Consider the following 20,720-nt stretch of genomic DNA (forward strand, 5'->3'; position numbering starts at 1 on the left):
AGTTAAATTTAAATTTCATATAAACAATAAGTCACTGTTGCAACTATTGCATGTGATATGCCTATGCTAAAAAGTACTGATTGTTTATCTGAAATTGAAATTTAACCAGGCATTCTGTATTGTTTTTGATTAACCTGCCAACTCTGTGCTGAGAACTCTGTGGGAGCCTGTGGTCAACAGAGCCATCTCTGCAGTAGTCAGCAGCTGGCCCAGGACTGAAGTGGAGAGCTTCCCTGGTGGCTCAAAAAGTAAAGAATCTGCCTGCAATGCAGGAGACCTGGGTACGATTTTTGGGTTGGGAAGATCCCCTGGAGAAGGAAATGGCAACCCACTCCAGTATTCTTGCCTGGAAAATCCCAGGGATGGAGGAGCCTGGCGGGCTACAGTACATGGGGTTGCAAAGAGTCGGACATGACTGAGCGACTAACACACACTGAAGTGGAGGTAGCACTGACAATCATAGATACCACCACAGTGGATGAAATTGCCGGAACTTCTTTTTCTCTCCTGGCTCCACTTAAGTCTCAGTGGACCCCCAAATTGACCTTATGGATGGGCATTCAGAACTAGATTTCCTTTGATTTAGAGAAATAAAGGAATGTCACATTCTTGCACATAGGTGTCATGCAACAAAATCTCAGACTCAATTTCTTACTAGATAAAATAGAAACAGTAAACATTACTGACTTCATAGTTTGTCTCAAGAACTAAATGAAATTATGTAGTTGACACAATTAGCACAATGCCTATCCCTTAATACGTAAGAGTTCAAATATGTCTCTCATCATCACGATGAGGGGAATGCTAAATAGAAATTTCAGAATATCCTTAGAACTATCCTTAGAACAGCTACTTTAAAATAAAATTGTCGTATCCAGCACTTTCCTTCCACAGCTTCAGTCTTTTCTGGATCTTAATTCTTGGCCCTTCCAGCCCTTGCCCTGGGCCCAGATAGAGAAGAAATTTGCATAGTTTGCTGCAAGGAGTAATGCACCAGTGGCTCCAGCATTAAATGAATATAAGCCCCTCCAGTATTTCCTTTGAAAATATGAGGGTATCTGCGAAGAGTCCAAAAGGACAAAAGTTTCTGTGTAAGGCTTTTCTAAATATTGCACAGTCGACCCTTGAACACTATGGGGGCTAGGAGTGCCAGCAAGCCATACAATCAAACATCCCCCCGTAACTTAGAATTGCCTCCTCCCACCCCAATCCCTCTTGATGAAAGTGAAAGTGGAGAGTGAAAAATTTGGCTTAAAGCTCAACATTCAGAAAACAAAGATCATGGCATCTGGTCCCATCACTTCTTGGGAAATAGATGGGGAAACAGTGTCAGACTTTATTTTTGGGGGCTCCAAAATCACTGCAGATGGTGACTGCAGCCATGAAATTAAAAGATGCTTACTCCTTGGAAGGAAAGTTATGACCAACTTAGATAACATATTCAAAAGCAGAGACATTACTTTGCCAACAAAGGTCCGTCTAGTCAAGGCTATGGTTTTTCAAGTGGTCATGTATGGATGTGAGAGTTGGACTGTGAAGAAGGCTGAGTGCCAAAGAATTGATGCTTCTGAACTGTGGTGTTGGAGAAGACTCTTGAGAGTCCCTTGGACTGCAAGGAGATGCAACCAGTCCATTCTGAAGGAGATCAGCCCTGGGATTTCTTTGGAAGGAATGATCCTAAAGCTGAAACTCCAGTACTTTGGCCACCTCATGCGAAGAGTTGACTCATTGGAAAAGACTCTGATGCTGGGAGGGATTGGGGGCAGGAGGAGAAGGGGCCAACAGAGGATGAGATGGCTGGATGGCATCACTGACTTGATGACTGTGAGTCTGAGTCAACTCCGGGAGTTGGTGATGGACAGGGAGGCCTGGCATGCTGCGATTCATGAGGTTGCAAAGAGTTGGACACGACTGAGTGACTGAACTGAACTGACTGAACCCCAATCCCTGGTTCCCTGAATTGGGGGTTGATTTATTGTGAAACTCATCAACCACAGGAAGTTGGCTTTATAATGGTGTCTCAAAGACTGAGTTGTAGTAAATTTTAAAATATAATATTGAGAGTGATAGTCACAGATACATTTTTGTGGTGAGACAATGAAAATACATGGTTTAAATATTGATTTGGGAAAACATTACTAAGCAACTTCTTTAGTCTCTCCATTGCTGTAAATTTTATCCTCACCAACATAAGAAGTAACTGAAGTTTTGGGAGCGGGGGGGAAACTTTGTTTTGAAATAGTTTTAGATTTACAGAAGAGTTGCAAGCTTAGAAAAGATAGTTACAATGAGTTCCTCTATACCATTTACCCACCTTGTGAAGCTGTTGTTCAGTTGTTGTGTCAGACTCTTTGTGACCCCATGGACTGCAGCATGCCTGGCTTCCCTGTCCTTCACCATCTCCTGGAGTTTGCTCAAACTCTGTGTCCATTGAGTCAGTGATGCCATCCAACCACCTCATCCTCTCTTGCCTCCTCCTCCTCCTGACCCTTTAGTTATTCCTCTTCCTAGAGTTTCTATGGATGCTGATCATAATAAATCAGGCACACTCGTGTCAAAGAGACTTGTTTAAAAGGAAACTCAGGAATCACACCAACCAGATTTCCTACAAAACAATGGGACTCAAACCTTTTCTTCGTTTATTTCCACTTAAGGAAAGAGCTAGAAGAAAAGGGAATGGTGTTTACTTTTGAACTTGACCAAAATCCAAGTGGAGCCCAATAAAGAACAAGGAAAAACCCTTCAGTGTGTTGGTTATCTAGGTTGGACCATTAGGCATTGAAAATCAGCATTTTTCTGATTAATACATTTAAGTCACTCCTCATTAAATACACTTAAAAACAAAGGAGATTGGTAATTATCAACTGACAAGTTAGCAAAGCAACTGCAACTGATGAAATTTGCTGAACAGCATCTTAATTTTATACCCTATCCTGTGGGTGAGCCTAGGGCCTGGATCAGAATCACTGAGCAGCATTTCTCTAGCTCCAGTCCACTCTCCAGGCACATGCCATCGAGCTCTCCGATTCAGCCCAAATAATTCTGAAATGGTTCAAGATGTCAATTGTGTGCACCAAATGCACACCCACTGACTTTGCTGTCCCATCGCCATTTTCTTTGTCCTCTCTCATTTATAGCCACTGTGGATAATGTCAGAAGCTATTGCTGACAAGGTTCATTGAAGGCTCTGCAGCTTCTGGTGCCCACAAAGAGGTCACAGCCTTCTAGTTCTGGCAGGTGTCTACCTCAAGGGTGGCCGTGATAGCTGTTGAGGTGCTGTCATCTATACCAAGAGCATTAACCCCTGTTGCTACTGAGACTAATGGCATCAAAACAGCTGACAGACAGCCTGCTCTGCAGCTCTTTTACTAGTTCCCTCTTTTTATGAACAATCTTCACTCCAAGGTGTGATGTAAGTATAGAGATAGAAGGCCAAGGAGGATAATTTGAATTGATAGACAATACTCAAGTCTCTATGCCTATTGTTTTGGAACTCCTTAGTTCCTCTTAAAGGATTCTCCTACAAAATTCTCCATGTTTCCAAACTCAACCTAAAACTGGGTTATGGTTTCAAAGAAGCAATTTTGTGTCAAATTGTCTCATAGATTCTTTGAATATTTACTTTTCCCTGTAAGACTTAGGGTCTTAAACTCAAATGACTGTAGTGACCACTTACCTAACAAATAAAATCAAGCAAGTGGAGATTGGCAAATTGGAGAAACCATGTCCTATCTCAAAGGGGCAGTAGTTACTTTTCAGCTCCAACTGATGGTGGCCAAGCATGATTGTTGGAGATTTTCTGGTTTTTCAAAAGAAGCTGGAAATCTGGTTGTTTATAATAAATCTTCTGATTTTCAAATATCATGAACTAACTTAACACTTGTAATGAGCACTATGCAAATCAAATAAAGCCTATTTATTTATTGCCCTGGACCCACAAGCCTCTCGTGGTCTGCTTTGGTGCCTACATGTTTTTTGTCAGAGTGGAGAGGCAATATGATGGTATCATATTTAGACAAATGCTTGCATCATCAGTATCATTAATTCCTTAAGTTCACCTGATGCACAGGACATTACAATGAAAAACCAAACAAGCTTATGATCTTTATTATAAAGTAATAACAATTTTAAAGAACTTAAAGTGTCCAGCACCTTAAATGTAGAATTGTTAGTTCTTTTATTCATCTATCAATTCAAATCCAAGCATGTCTTAGGAGGAGAGTAAAGCTCAGGGAATTAATTAATTTGTCCAAGTGCAGATCAGTACATCTAGGAAGTCACAGAGCTGGAATTAGAACCAGAGAGCACTTACTTTCTACAACTTCACATTGCCCATGACACTAAAACTCCATCCAGTGGATAAGTACAAGTTAGGAAGGAATCTCTTTTCAGTAATGATATATGTATGTGTTTGTGCATCCTTGCACACATGTCTGACTCTTTGCGACCCTATGGGCAGTAGCCCACCAGGCTCCTCTGTCCATGGGATTCTCCAGGCAAGAATACTGGAGTGGGTTGCCATTTCCTCTTCCAGGGGATCTTCCAACCCAGGAATCGATCCTGCATTTCTTACCTTTCATGCATTGGCAGGTGGGTTCTTTACCACTAGCACCACCTGGGAATAAGTTCAGTTCAGTGGCTCGGTCATGTCCCACTATTTGAGACCCCACGGACTGCAGCACACCAGGCCTCCCTGTCCATCACCAACTCTCGGAGTTTACTCAAACTCATGTCCATTGAGTCGGTGATGCCATCCAACCATCTCGTCCTCTGTCATCCTCTTCTCCTCCTGCCCTCAATCTTTCCCAGCATCAGGGTCTTTTCAAATGAGTCAGTTCTTCCCATCAGGTGGCCAAAGTATTGGAGTTTCAGCATCAGTCCTTCCAATGAATATTTAGGACTGATTTCCTTTAGGATGGACTGGTTGGATCTCCTTGCAGATAAGGGAATAAGTTACAAGAATTTATTATAAACCTGCAAGTCTGTGTGCCAGAAGAGAACTCTGCAACCTAAGCACTGTGAGAATCTTTTTCCTTGCAGAGTTCTTCATTCCTATTGAGGGTGTCATCTTCTTGGACTCTTCCTCTTTCCCCTTCCTCCTTTTCCTTTTCCATCTGGCTTTTAGTTTTTGATACTAGGGATCCAGTGCTGTCAATCACTACATTGCAGGGGATCCTAGTCCCACTTACTTATACTAACATGTCACGCTTCCATTGCTGCTGGAAGAACATTGAGGTGACTTGGATATTTGATCAGAGTAGAATGTACTGGTGTCATAGGACTCTTGAAATACTTGAAGAATTTACTGTACATTTTACTTTACCATTAAGAAAGGAGAACTATTCCCAAGAACAAAGAATGCATTTTTCTCTTCAAATTATGTTGGAGAATCAATATAAAAATGTGGATCTTTATTAAGAATTCTCATTCTAATTGAAATGTTAGTTTGATCTCTTGGAAGGTTTGAATCACTTTGAAGTTCCTGTGAAGCTCTAGGTGTTGGAGATTTTGAAGGCACATTTCTCTTCAAGTGTTGCTTTCAAGCGCAAATGACCTTTCATTTCCCTTAGACTAAGGGGAAAGCGTGAGTTATGGAGTCACCAACAGGACAAGGAAATGGGCAGGTTGATTTTCCAGCTGTCTTTCAACTCTGTGTTTCTCTGACTCACATTTCCTCTGTCCAAATCTGGCCTGCTTGCCTTTCCTTTTTGAATTCCACAAATGTTGGCTTTGGCAAATCTTCTTACACTTTACTAAAATATTCCTTGAGGAAATGTATGTGAATTTATTGTTGAACAACTCATAAAATTCTTAGAACCTTCTCTAAAGGTGACCAGAGATAGTATATAAATTAATTTTAGGAAAGATTTGAAAACTCTATAAAGGTAAAGATGATGATAACTGCAGGAGGCCAGCATTTTACAGAATTGTAGACTTCGCTCATTCTTCTTTTAAACACCACTTGGCCATGTACTGTGGCATGTGGGATCTTAGTTCCCCAACCAGGGACTGAACCCACGTCTGCTGCATTGGCAATATGGTGTCTTAACCACTGGCCCACTGGGAGGGAGCACCCTGTGGTTTTTATAGTACTCATTACTTCACATTGCAGTTTTACATGTCACTCAAAGTGGGGTCGATGGACTGGTAGCACTGGCATGTCACCTGAGAGCTTGTAGAAATAAATTATCAGGCTCCACCCTAGGCCTACTGATTCAGAACCCACATTTTAACAAGTTCCCCAAGTTCAAGTACACACTAAAGTTTGAGAAGCTCTGTTCTTTCTGTCTCATCCAGATGTCTTTTTCATTCTTGCATTTCTAGCACTGAACACAGAGCCTTAAGGATACTTGGAACTTTATGAATATTTATTGACTGATAAATTGTTTCTCAGTGCTTGGAGATCTAGTCTAAAGGCCTCGTTTAGAAATGTTAGGAAGCTCAGGAGGTACAGCTAACTAAATACAGAACTTCACCCATTCAAGCCATCCTTAGCCTTTACTGTATATTGGGAACCTTTGGGAAGATATTGAAAAAAAACATAACACTCATACCTGGCTGCTGTCACCCATAGAAGTTTTGCTTAATGAAAATAGGGTAAGATCTGGGCAGTAGAAATTTAAATTTCCTCCAGGTGATTCTAATGTACAGCCAAGGTTAAGAACTGTTGCACTAGAAATAATCTTCCAAAAAGCTGTTTGAATAATTGAATTACTAGGTCCCAGGATAAGCAAAATTGAAACCACTCAGGAGTATAATCTGAAGTCTCATTAGTACATAACGAGCCATAATACAGTGGTACTGGGGCTAAGTTTGAATGTCCATACACTCTTGAAATATTTGGTATTTGTAGAAAGCAAGTATGTTCTATTTTTTTTGTTTTTGTTTTTGTTTTTTTTTTTTGGTAACAGTCATACAGAGTAACTGTTGAAAAGCATCGGTTTGGTCAAGAGAATAAAGGGTGACACTGAATCTTGGGAAGAACTATAACTTAAGTTTCTTAGTTGAGTATTATTAAGTATTTATAGTTTGTCAAACTGGTTTGGCTATTTTCTTCCGTTGGAAGAGAGATCACTACACAATTTATCAGTTTTAAAGCTGTTACTCCACTAGGTCAATTGTGAACTACATCCTTACTTTACAGAAGAGTACTGTGCCCACTTGGCATATTTCACATATCCTTCCTTATTACCTTTTGTAGTTCTCCTCTTTTGGGCAACCAAAAGTATTCTGGTCTAGGTTAGAAAACAGTTTCATTGATGAATGTTTCTTCTCTCCTCCTTGACCCATCTATCTTGATGAGTATAGCCTTTCACTCAGGGGCAGGCTTTTAGTGGGGAGAATGACATCATTTAAGATGATGTCAGTGTTAGCATGTGGCTAATTCGGTTGAACTGACATTATGAGCACATTAGGGAAGTGCTTAACAAGTTCAAGTACATTTCCATATTGTCCCCTTACTTGTGCTTAGCTCCCTGGGGGGTTGTAAGCAAGTCTAAATTCTGCAGGAACTTCAGCCACTCAGTACAAAGGGCCTCATGCTTCCCTCAGTATGTCAAAGCTCATGAGAGTTAGAGATGAAACTTAGGAGACTGCTGAAGAATCAGGATGTGATGACAGTGAGAAATTGGGATCTCAGAGCTGATGGTATTATTGTGTAGATGCGGCATTTGCTTAGAGGTTCATCTATAGTGATGATTTAACCTGACATACTATCTTATGGATGAAGATTTCTTCTGCTCTTCTTTGAATGTTAGGTAAAATAAAAGTGACTATAACAAAGAGAACAAAATACAGTTGCAAGGCATCCTTGTTCTAGGTCATCATTCAGGGACCTTCAATATCATTCTTCTTTATTCATCTAAAACATGGTCCACATCTGCATGGCTGAAGCTGAGTTCTGAATCATCCGTGTTACTATGTGTAGGAAGGAAGACAGACAAAGAACTTGTGAAAACATAGCCACACTTATCTACAAAGGAGAGTGGGGAATGTGGACTGTATTGTGGCAAGTCGTGTTTGTGCACGTGTGTAACTAGCAGTACAAGAACATGACTCCAAGTTTTGCCATTCAAGAGGCAAGAGAGCAGGGGGTACTCGGAATAGTCATTACTTGAGGGCTGTTCCTGGTTAGGTGCTAATTCCTTGGCATTTATGACTTGTTTTCTGCATGTGGCAAGAGTGAGCTTTGGAGGCCAATGAAAGTGTTCAGGCAAAGACATGTAGATGCTGGCACTTGGAACTGGTAAGGGTGGGTGATATTGGTGGGACACCAACAACATCTGGTACAGCATTTTACTTCCCAAGTTGTTGGCAAACCATTGATTTTATAGCTTTCCTCTATCAACTACCAGCCATTCATGTAGCAAAAATAGTGAAGAAACAAATACATATTCTGCCCTTAACCTCAAATCATAAAAACTCTTGGTTTTAAAATGAAAGTGACCAGTCGTATAGCAAAAATTAAACTTAAAAATTTGAATCTGGGTCCACATGCTTTACTTAAATGAGGATGGGTGCAAAGTGCTAACAGATTTAATTATGAGTTACTTAAAAGGAATTTTCAAAGGATTGGGTGGTAAAAAGTATCTCTGATTTAGTTTTATGTTTGATGGTTTATTGGTTCTTTATTTTTTTTAAACTTTATTAAAGTAACTAATTGCTGACTCAGCTCCAGCTTATAATGTAGTTTGATAAAGTTAAAACTTTTTAAGCTTAGAAATACATACATACATATACATCTATATACTATTTTTAGCACGATCAATTAAATTCTTTCCAAGAATTATAAGTAATAGCAATACTTGCTCAATTGTGTGATTCATGTGGACTAGTTTAAAAACTACATTTAAATGAGCATTGCTCTATTTAATTGTTTCTGTGTGAATGTAGCCATAACCAGTCATTGGATAAAGGCAGAAAAAAATGCAAAGTGTTCCTGTTTGAACTCAAATTCTTCAAGAAGAGAAATATAAATCAGTTAATAAATCCTGAGATCAACATGGAGATTTTTTTTTCTGTAGAGTTGGAAGAAATGAACATTCCTTCCATGATTCTTTCTCCATAAATAACTAAAAGAAGTTAGAAGGTTTATGCATTTTTCCACTTCAGTTCAAATTAAGAGTTATGCCAACAACCTAGTTGGAAAAAAGCTCTTTGAAAAGTGAATTTAATTCTAGTTTCAAATAGATTGACATGCAAACCTAGCTTATTCATAGATTTCTGAAATGTGCTCAACAGAACCTTTAAATAGAGCTCTTATAATATGAAAGAATTTTACCAGAATGATAAGCATAATTTAAATTGAGATGACCTTAATATCATCGAGTCACAGTGTGGTTCTACTGGAATTTGGAAGACCCTTCTAGCAGCAGGTGCTTTAAACGTGCCCTGGGACTCACACTCAGTCTCCCTTCAGAGATTCTGTTGCTAATGTTTCAGGTTTAGAATTTCCACTCCACCATTTTTGGCCCATCAGTCCTTCAGTGAAGAAGCAGTTATTGTAATAAGGTTTGGGAATTAGAGATGACCAATTCCCAAACTTTACAAATTACTGACATTATACAGCTTTAAATTTTCCCAAATTGAAATGCCATGACTTTGAATTTTCACTCAGTCTAATTTTTAGGCAAAGACTCTGCTCTCTCAGGAAATTTGTGGGTCCCAAAGAACTGTTTCTGAGAACCAGAGACAACCAGTATTAGGCTATTGCTTTTTAAAAACTGGTAAAACACACATAACATAAATATGAGCATCTGAACTCTTTGACCTTTTAAAAATTTTATTGAAGTAGTATAGATGTTTTACAGTGTTAATTTCTGCTGTACAGTGAGTGATTCAGTTATACATATTATTTTTAATGCTCTTTTCCATTATGATTTATCACATGATATTGAATATATTTAATAATTCCCCCGTGCTATATAGTAGGAAGTTTTAACTACTTTAAAGTATACAATTCAGTGACCTTTAGTACACTCACAATGTTGTACAGCCATCACCTCTATCTAGTAACAATGCATTTTCATCACCCTAAAAGGTGATCCATACCTTATTAATCAGTGACTCCCTATTCCTCTTTCCTCTAGCCCTTAGCAAACACTGATCTGCTTTCTGTCTCCATGGATTTTGGACATTTCATCTTCATGGGTTATGAAATTTGGACATTTCATACAAGTGTAAGTGTGCAGTATATGTCCAGCTATTGCTTAGCATGTTTTTTTTTATGTTCATCCATGTTGTAGCATGTGTCAATACTTTTTGTATATATCAAGTTTTCTTTATCCAGTCACCCATTGATAGACATTTGGATTGTTTCTGCCTTTTAGCTATTGTGGACAATGCTGCTGTGAACATTCGTGTATAAGTATTTTTTTTGAGTACCTGTTTTCAGTTTTTCAGGGTGTAAACCTAGGAATGGAATTCTTGGATTGTATGTTAATTCTATGTTTAACTTTTATATATAAATATATATATATATATAATTTATTTATTTTTATTGAAGGATAATTGCTTTACAGAATTTTATTGTTCTCTGTCAAACCTCAATATGAATCAGCCATAGATATATATATATCCCCTCCCTTTTGAACCTCCCTCCCATTGCCCTCCCCATTCCACTCCTATGTTTAACTTTTTGAAGAACCAAGCCTATTCCTTTTAACTCAGCACAGTGATACAATAACTTTATTAATGATGCCTTGCCTGGCAGCACCTTAAATTGTTCATAATTATTGTTCTTTCTTGACAGTAGAAATACTAAATTTAAATAAAGGAAGCTTGAGTCACACAATGCAAGCATTTTAACATTCACACTAGTTCTTATATATGTGACAGTATAACAGTAAGAAAGATGAAATGACCTTGATTTTGAGAATTGTTCCAGTGCATACCAGGAATTACGTTTGACTGCTAACAACATAGGCTTGAAATTACAGTGGTTTTTCATCCTTAAATGCAAGCCTCTCAACCTCTGAATTACTGACAGTTTGGCTGGATGAATCTTTGTTGTGTGGGCTGTCCTGTGTACTGTAGAATGTTTAGCCTCATCCTTGACCTCTACCACTAGATGCCAATAACACACGCCCCTCCCGCCAGTTGTGGCAATTAAAATATTGTTAAATATTAACAGACATTGCTAAAGGTGCCCTGGGGGACAATATGCATGAAGTCTACGGCTCCTTTTTGTGGCTCCACAATGTCAATGATAATCAATTTCCGTGTGTGTGTGTATTACTGTGTCATCCTTAATGTGGTACTTTCATCTTCAAGGTTGCCTCATAGTGGGAAGATGGCTGCCACAGCTCCAGCCATATAATCCAGGTGAGGAAAATAAGCTGTCTCAAGCCCCTGTAAAAACATTTCTCAACAACTGTGCTTAAAGACTTGGTACTATATCTCATTGGCCACTTTTATCTGTAATGGAAGGGTGGACACGTTTTATTGCTGGTCCTGTTTCCACACCTGACAAAATAATTGTTCTGTTAACAGGAAAAGGAGAAAAATGTATACTGCATAGCCAAGTCGCTAAGTCACAAAATAGCAGATCTATTTCTGATTGTTGAGACCATGGGAGAAGATTGCATCCTGATGAGGAGTGGTGGCTTCTTCCAGGGGCAGCTGATCTTCACACTGTCTGTCCCCCTGAAAAGATGTTTATCCTAGGACAGGAAAGGAGGGTGGGTTATTGTTCTGGTGTATGCTGCTGATGCTGCTCAGTCGTTTCAGTCGTGTCTGACGCTGTGTGACCCCATAGACGAGCCCACCAGGCTTCCCTGTCCCTGGGATTCTCCAGGCAAGAACACTGGAGTGGGTTGCCATTTCCTTCTCCAATGCAGGAAAGTGAAAAGTGAAAGTGAAGTTGCTCAGTCATGTCCGACTCTTAGCGACCCCATGGACTGCAGCCTACCAGGCTCCTCTGTCCATGGGATTGTCCAGGCAAGAGTACTGGAGTGGGTACCATTGCCTTCTCTGGTTCTAGTGTATAAAGAACCTTAAATTTCCCTAGATTCTAAAGTATAGAGAGGGCAGGTGTCATTTCAGTGCTGTCCATCATTGCCTTGGACATAGGGAGACAGATCCAGGTTAGTCTGGTCAACCTTTCACCTCCCTTTGTCACTGAAGATGAAAGTAGTAATAGCAGTAGTAGCAATATGCCCACAAGGCAGAACATTTGGAGCCTCAAGCAGGTGCATCTCAGATCCAGTGGTATCAACAGTATTCTCAAACCTGAGATAAAATGAGACTTGGTAGCAATCACCAGCATATGGAGCTGGGTGGCACAGAATGGTGTTCTCACAAACACCATCAGAACCCTGGGTAGGGTTCCCAAATGGGAACGGGATGGGAAGGCCAGAGCAGAAGTACAGCGAGGGCTCTTTGTAGAGTCCTCTGTGTTCCAGAAGAACACAAAGATTGCAGGCTCTAGGGACCAGGCCACAAGAAGTAGGTCTGTGGCAAGTAGGGATTCTAACCCTTGGAGTATAAAGAGAGAGAGAGAGAACTTTTTTGTTACTGGTAAGGCTGGTGTGGTAGGTTGAATTGTATCTCCTCAGAAGACATGATGGGCTTCCCAGGTGGCTCAGTGGTAAAGAATCTACCAGCCAATGCAGGAGACACGGGTTTGATCCCTGGGTCAGGAAGATCCCCTGGAGAAGGAAATGGCAACCCACTCCAGTATTCTTGCCTGGGAAATCCCATGGACAGAGGAGCCTGGCGGGCTGCAGTCCATGAGATTATAAAAGAGTTGAACATGACTTAGCAACTAAATAACAATAAAAAGATATGATGAAGTCCCAAATTGTGTACCTGTGAACGTGACCTTGTTAAGAAAGAAGGTGTTTGCAGATCTAAACAAATTGAGGTGGTTCTCCATTAGAGTGGGCCCTAATCTGATAGGTCTTGCATCCTTTATAAGAAGGACGGATATATACCAGAAGAATGCCATGTGAGGACAATGCCAGAGATGCCAGTGGTTCATCTGAAAGCTAAAGAGTGCCAAGGATTGCTGGCACCCACCAGAAGCTAAGAGAGGCATGGACTATACTGTCCCTCAACCTCCAGAAAGAGCCCACAGTGGTGACACCCAGATTTCAGACTTCTGGAATCCAGAACTGTGAGAAAACAAATTTCTGTTGTTTTAAGCCACCTAGTCTGTGGTATTTCATGACTGCAGCTCTAGGAAACCAAGACAGCTGGGGCATATGTCTGACACACATAAAATAAAAACTGGCCTTGACTCGGAGTCTGTCTGGGCACATTGGCCTTTTATGTGTTGTTTAATGTGAATTAGTAAGACAGATAGTACAGATCTCATCTCATAACCTTGTCCTGAAAATACTCTCCACTGTTTCTGTTGTGGGGGCTTCTAACAAATGCTCTTCTGATGGTAACATTGATTGAATCAGTTCCAGCCTCTGGGATTCTCCATGACATGATGTACATTAAAGTACTTGAGCAACAATAAAATCCCATACAATTGTTAGATACCATTGTGTTATCAGTACAGTTTTATAATTGTGGACCTGAAAACTAAGTGGTCAGAGGAATGTCAACAAGCATAATTAGATTTTTACCCTGTGTGATTCCAGGGGCCAAGCAAATAATGGTGAGGCGTGAACATCTGAGCAAGTCCCCTCAAGAAAACAGTCAGCCCTTACAATTGTATCTTGTTATAAAATTCATCTGTAAAAGAAACTGGTCAGAAAAGCATTTAGAACAGGAAAATGCCCAACCAAGCACACTGGAGCTTTGCTTTTCTGTGATGTTAAACCAGTCAAAGCTGGCCATTGTGCGTGCTTGACAGATGATCTCAGAGCCACCTTAGGCTACCAGCAATACATGACCTGCCCTTTTCTTTACTGGAGAAGCACCCAGAAGGTGTTGCTGCTGCGTCTCCTAGAAATAGTCTGGTTATGCAAAAACATGTTAAGGCAGAACGGCTCATAATCTAAGCCTTTGAGAGAATATCCTTCTTGATTGTGTTATAAAATAAAATAGAAGAAAACAAAGGATAAAGTTCTAAGTCCCCAAACCTAAGCTTAGACATTTATGCCCTGAGCTATAAAGGCCATAGTGTCAATGGCTCTAATAATATGGTCTAATGAGTTGGAAAAATAATGGCATGGTGGTTGCATTGCTGAACCCTACGGCTGACAGCTCAGGCAGAGCTGTCGCCAGTGGAGTATTCCAGAAAGATCTGAAAAAAAAAAACAAGAACAGAATCATGATGGAAGACCTTCGTGAATGACAAAAAAAAAAAAAAAAAATTTTTTGAGTGCTTTATTTTCCATGGTTCGTTTACTTCCTACTGCTGCTGCTGCTAAGTCACTTCAGTCGTGTCTGACTCTGTGTGACCCCATAGACGGCAGCCCACCAGGCTCCCCCGTCCTTGGGATTCTCCAGGCAAGAACACTGGAGTGGGTTGCCATTTCCTTCTCCAATGCATGAAAGGGAAAAGTGAAAGTGAAGTCGCTCAGTCGTGCCTGACTGTTAGCGACCCCATGGACTGCAGCCTACCAGGCTCCTCCATCCATGGGATTTTCCAGGCAAGAGTACTGGAGTGGGTTGCCGTTGCCTTCTGCATTACTTTCTAGGGGCTGCCTAAATCCATCTTAACCTTTCTAGAGTTCTTTTTAAAAATGAAAAGAGCCTCTGCAAATTAACTAGCAAAATTTTTAAGAGGTAGATGGTATATATTGTTCCTGTTTTTAATCTTAGTGCTATAAACATTTGTTGTGCACCTATTACCTCTCACCATTCCAGCTCACTCACCTCTGAATGAGTTCTAACTGACCTGATTTTCCCCTTAAAATGTTGTTTGTTTAGTCGGTAAGCCCTGTCCTACTCTCTGTGACCCCATGGACTGTAGCCCACTACGCTTCTCTGTCCATGGGATTTCCCAGGCAAGAGTACTGGAGTGGGTTGCCATTTCCTTCTCTAGAGAATCTTCCTGACCCAGGGATGGAACCTGTGTCTCCTGAATTGGCAGACAGATTCTTTACCACTGAGCCACCTGGGACTCCTCCCACCCCCAATGTATTTCCTGTAATATTGTGTAAGTCTCCACATTGGAATGATTCTCTTTCGTCCTGGATGCTAGATACTTGTCAGTTCAGTTCAGTTGCTCAGTTGTGTCTGACCCTTTGTGACCCCATGGACTGCAGCATGCCAGGCCTCCCTGTCCATCACCAACTCCTGGAGTTTACCCAAACTCATGTCCATTGAGTCGGTGATGCCATACAACCATCTCATCCTCTGTCATCCCCTTCTCCTCCTGCCTTCAATCTTTCCCAGCATCAAGGTCTTTTCCAGTGGTTCACTTCTTTGCATCAGGTGGCCAAAGTATTAGAGTTTCAGCTTCAGCATCAGTCCTTCCAATAAACACCCAGGACTGATTTCCTTTAGGATGGACTGGTTGGATCTCCTTGCAGTCCAAGGGACTCTCGAGAGTCTTCTCCAACACCACAGGTCAAAAGCATCAATTCTTCAGCACTCAGCTTTCTTTATAGTCCAACTCTCACATCCATACATGACCACTGGAAAAACCATAGCCTTGACTAGATGGACCTTTGTTGGCAAAGTAATGTCTCTGCTTTTTAATATGCTGTCTAGGTTGGTCATAACTTGTCTTCCAAGGAGTAAGCGTCTTTTTATTTCATGGCTGCAGTCACCATCTGCAGTGATTTTGGAGACCCCAAAAATAAAGTCTGCCACTGTCAGTGTCAGATACTTGTCAGTGTAGGCTAATTTTTTATTTAAGCTGTTTTGGAAATCAGGTCACTCTTTAATATGGAGCTTAAATTCCAGTCAACTGAGACCTTCATGTATTTTGTATATGGGTTTCCATGTTAAGTCTACTGAGATTGTGTGATTTATTTTTTATTCTAAGTTTTATTCTACAGCGTTAGTTTCCACCCTAGTATCCCACTTAATTGACTTCTTTATATTTCTATTGTCATGAAAATCTCTTCTCAGCTGTATGTGGCCTTAGTCTTTATCTTTATGATAGATAGTGTTGAGATTTATATAGAATTAGACTGAGAGTGATGAGGTCCAGACCTTGGAACCTCCCTGTAGGGTGACAACAACTCATTAACCTAGAATCATGTTATAAAACAGAGTTCAGTTTCATCTTATATTATAGTAAATAGTTTTCCATTTTATGCTAACAAATTTTATTCCAATCCAGAAAATATTTGTTGATGAGAGAAGGGGTTAGCAAACTACTCCCAATTTGAGCTGGTTTCTGTTTTTGAAAATAAGGTGGGCTTGGAATTCCACCATGCTGATTTGTTTACGTATTGTATGTGGCTGCTTTTGTGGGTTGCCATGACAGAGTTGACTAGTATGACCCATAAAGCCTTCAATACTTACTGTTTGGTCCTCTACAGAAAAAAGTTGGACCTTAGGAAGAGAAAGACTTCACTTATGTAATTATCTTTCTTTCTGTGTAATAAATTTTCCCATCATTATCAACAGCATGTATAGTATCTTCTGTCTGAAAACATAACAAAATGAAAATACCTGTCTTGATTCCTCTCCATCCATTTTTCTATTCTCCTTGACCAAAAATAAACACGGGAGTTTTCTCTCTTTTCTGCCCTTCCTTTCTCTCTTCATTCTCACTTGAACACATTGCAGTATGGCATTCATTCCTAATCATTCCTCTGAAGTGACTTTGTTCAAGTTCCCTGAGTGACTTTCACATCACCAGCCCGAGAATTAAACATTCTCAGTTCATGTCTGACTTGACCTGTCATCTCCGTTCAGATGCAGTGGAGTCTCTTTCTTAAATCACTTTCTCCCCTTGGCCTTCATGACATGGCTTTCTCTCGCTTGCCTTTGTGTTCTTTTCATCTTCCTACTTTTAAACATTGGCGTGCCCCAGGGCTCCATTGTTAGATCTCTTCTTTTCTCCATCTTCCCTCACTCCCTAGGTGCTCTTAACACATTTCACAGTTTTAAAGACTGTTCCTATATGTGATGACTCCCAAATTATATCTTTGGACTCACCTCTAGACTGAACTCCAATGTGAACCAGACATCCCCGTTTGGATGACTAATAAGCATCTCAGACTTACAGGTTATAAAATAAACTCTTGATTTTCCACTATGCAAACCAGTTCCTGTTATAGTCAGCCTTATTTTAGTCACTGTCAATCTCATATGGTGGTCATTGTTCATATCAAGCACAGAGGACTGATTTCTTTGTCTCTTATACTCCATATCTGCCCATCATCTAGTCTAACCAGTTCTAACTTTCAAAATATCTTTTCCCCCCAAATTAGACTATTCCTCTTCTCTGATGCTACAGGGTTGATAAAAACTACTATCATCTCACGTTTGAATTATTTCAAAATTCTTCCAACTAGTTAATCTGATGCTACTCTGACTCAGCCTCATCTTTTTTTCTAAACATGACAGTCACATTGATAATATGGAAATGTAGGTCAGGTCATGTCTGTTCTTCGCTCAGAACAGTCTAATAGCTTTCCCTCTTAGAAGAAATTCTCCAATCTTCCTGTTGCCTACAACTCCCTACTTGATCCAGCCCACTTCCCTTTCTGATGTCATCTTCACCTTGTTCATTCCTTTGCATCCACAGCACCCTCCTTGCTGGTTTGTAAACACACCAAGCATGTTCTAGCAGTTCTTTATGCTATTCTCTCTGCCTGAAACCCTTTATTCTCTAATATTCCCAGGGCTTTTATTCTCACCACGTTCAGATTTTTTGCTCAAAACTCACCTTAGCAGAGGGGCTCTCCAGAGCATGCTTCCATTACTCTGTTCTCTTAGCCTGTTTTATTTCCATAGCATGTACTACTACCTGACATAAGACATATATAAACTAAAATAATTCGATGGTATGTATATTAATATCTGATAGAGTTTGAAACAAAAAGCCTTAAGTGAAGAAGATGATTACATAAGCATAAATGTTCAGTTCATCTGGAATATATAACAAGACTCAATATATACAGTTAACAGTGTGACCTCAATATAGCAAAAGTGGGTAGAAATGCAATGAAAATTCCACAAGTTGGCAAACGCAAATCTCTCAGTAATTGATAGATAAAATTGTTAATGAGAATTTTTAATGTCACAATGAACAGTCTTGATCTAGCAGATATATATAAAATCCTGCACCCAAAAACCACAGAATATAGTCCTACAGAATACAATTTAAACAAAATATGACTGTCTACTAATTCATAAAGCAAGCCTGATCACAATGCCATTAATGATTAATAAACAGATAATTTTAAAAACCCTCATATTTCAATATTTTAAATATCCATCTAAATAATTAATGGTTTAAAAAGAATTATAAATAAAACTTACAAATACTTAAAATATAATAAAAATTTAGTTACATAAAAAATATGAGATGCACCTGTGTAGATAGTGAAAAGGCTGAGAATCAATGAGCTAAGCATCTACAGACAATATAAAATTTTTTAAAAAGAATAATCTTATAAAAAGTAGAATGAAAGAAGTAATACATGGATGGCTGCATGATTTACTGAAACAGAAAACAACAATATATTAGGGATGAATAAAAATCCAAAGTTCCTTGAAAGATTAATAGATATATGAACCTCAGGAATGACAAAAATAATAAGAAAAATCTAAATCCATCATATTAGGAAAGAAAAAAAGAAAAAATTACTAATATTGAGACTACATTAAAGTATACTTGAACAATTTTGTCAATAAGTTCATCCATTAGATAAAATGAAAAACTTAAAAAGTTTTCCAAGACTGAGAGAGAAATAGAAAAAAAAATAACAAGGCCAGTCAGTACTAAAGAAATGTAAACAGTAGATAGAAATGGGCATGGGTAGGTTGGTTTTGCAAATGCAGCTACTTTCTGAAAAGGAAATTCTGATGGCTCTATTTTGAATTCATATGCATAGAGATTAGGGAGACTAAAAGTAGGGTCTCTTGGGATGTAGAAAATGAAACTGGAGCCTATTATACAGAGTGAAGTGGGCCAGAAGGAAAAACACCAGTACAGTATGCTGACACATATATATGGAGTTTGGAGGAATGGTAATGATGGCCCTATATGGGAGACAGCAGGAGAGACACAGATGTATAGAGCAGTCTCTTGGACTCTGTGGGAGAGGACGAGGGTGGGATGATTTGGGAGAATGGCATTGAAGCATGTATAATATCATATGTGAAATGAATCGCCAGTCCAGGTTCGATGCATGATACGGGATGCTCGGGGCTGGTGCACTGGGATGACCCGGAGGGGTGGTGTTGGGCAGGCGGGAGGTAGGAGCGGGGTTCAGGGTGGGGAGCGCGTGTGTATCCGTGGCGGATTCATGTTGATGTGTGGCAGAACCAATGCAGTGTTGTAAAGTAATTAGCCTCCAATTAAAATAAATTTATATTAAAAAAAATCTCATCTTGAATTGAACATGAAGTGGGAATCTAGGCTACTTTCCCCCTACTATTGGTGTCAACTATTCCACACAATTTTTTTCACATTTCCTTACATCCTTAAACTTTTTGGAAGGTGAAACAAAAATACATAAATGTTCATGTTTGTGTTGTTCATTAATACACTTTCCAAAAGAACTCTGTGTGGCTGTATGTGTGTGTGCTTCTGTGTGAAACAAACATTTTTAACGTGCTAAATTGAGTTGCTATCCATTATCTAATTTTATATGCTATTCTCTTTATGGGGAAAAAAATCCAGTTACACTACCAAGTGCTGAGTTTTAAAATAGAGCAGAAAATCTGACAATTGGAAAGGAAAACCTGCTGTTGTTTGATTGAAGTAACTTCTCATCTCTACATATAAAAGGACCAAAATAGAGTGATTTGAAATTTGTGTGGTTCTTGCCTAGACATTTGATAGAAAAATTGAATATAAAAGAATTAAAGTTATATTCTAATTATAATAATAACAATCCCATAAAACTTAAAATGAAAAACAGTGAAATTGTAAGCTATCCAAGAGAGAAATTCTCTTTCATTATACATTTAAAACTTGCCAGTTGATAGTCACAGCTATTGGATGATGCAGAAGAAACACTAAAACCCATTTCTTCTCCTCTTGTGGTTTTGTTGGTCAGAATGGACTTAATGGCATCCAGCTGCTGCTGTTTGTTGGCAAATTTAGCTTGAATCTGAAGTTTAATGGTCACTCCTGCATCCATGCTGAATCTGGACTTGCCTGTGAAGAGACCTGGATCTGTAGGGCAGTTGTAGATAGAGGCCAGTGAGAAGGACCATAGGCCTGCCTCACGCACCATAACCAGCAGGACAGTAAGTGACAATGGTGGAGCCCTGCCCTTACCCACAAACACAGACAGATCTGTCATAAAGCATGAGGGAAGAGAAGAGAAGGAGGAGGAGTTCTGCTTGAGAGGAAGTTGGTGAGAGCAATGGTGCAGACCCACCATCTTTAACTTTCTTATTCTTGTTTCCAGAAAATGTAGCCCAAGGAATGTCAAGCTTTTACCAATCAGGCTAGCTACACCTGTTGGGAAAGAAGGAATGAAGGATAAAGAGAAAGGTGGTAGTTTTCTCCATAAGAACTTTGCAAAATTGTCCAATTCTTGGCAGAGTCTCTTTTCTGAACAGGAATATTGGATTCTTCCTATACCAGTCTTTCTCCTGTGTATTAATTAGTTTTTCCCATGTAACAAACCACTTCCAAATATAGTAGCTTAAAGCAAAACCCATGATTTTGTGGTTCAGCATTT

This window comes from Bos mutus, chromosome X (assembly GCF_027580195.1).
Source record: "Bos mutus isolate GX-2022 chromosome X, NWIPB_WYAK_1.1, whole genome shotgun sequence".
NCBI lineage: Eukaryota > Metazoa > Chordata > Mammalia > Artiodactyla > Bovidae > Bos > Bos mutus.